Genomic DNA, 466 nt, shown 5'->3' on the forward strand with positions numbered 1-466 from the left:
TGGAGGTGCTGGGTATCGATCCCCGTACCTCTCGCATGCTAAGCGAGCGCTCTACCATCTGAGCTACACCCCCCCCCCCCCCCACCCCCACCCCCACCCCTTTTTTTTTAATTTGCTGATTGGTACCTCACACGTTAAAGAACAACAGAACAAAACGCATTTACAGAAAATATGACACTGAAAAATGTTTAAAAACATCAAACGCGCTTTGTTTGACGTGTGGATGATTATAATGACATGAGGTTATTCAGAACGGGTAGCCATTCCGGCTGTTCTTCGCCTGCGCAATATACATCCCTGGTGTAAGCTATACTTTCTATAAAGTATTCTCTGGCTGGGCATGCGTTCACATCCGCATGCCTCACCGCCATACGCGTCTTCCAAATTGCGTGCATACTCAACAACATAAACATATCATACGGTATGCCACTTTCACACTGAACCGGCAGAAAACGAATACCGTATG

At 46.8% G+C, this 466-nt stretch overlaps 1 non-coding gene across 1 annotated transcript; it reads right to left on the reverse strand.

The window, feature by feature from the left end:
- On the reverse strand, window positions 1–73 carry TRNAA-AGC (transfer RNA alanine (anticodon AGC)). Its single transcript has one exon. It is a non-coding gene; the product is annotated as a tRNA-Ala (tRNA).
- Between the last annotated feature and the right edge of the window lie 393 nt (window positions 74–466).

Source organism: Dermacentor albipictus, chromosome 6 (assembly GCF_038994185.2).
Source record: "Dermacentor albipictus isolate Rhodes 1998 colony chromosome 6, USDA_Dalb.pri_finalv2, whole genome shotgun sequence".
NCBI classification, from domain to species: domain Eukaryota; kingdom Metazoa; phylum Arthropoda; class Arachnida; order Ixodida; family Ixodidae; genus Dermacentor; species Dermacentor albipictus.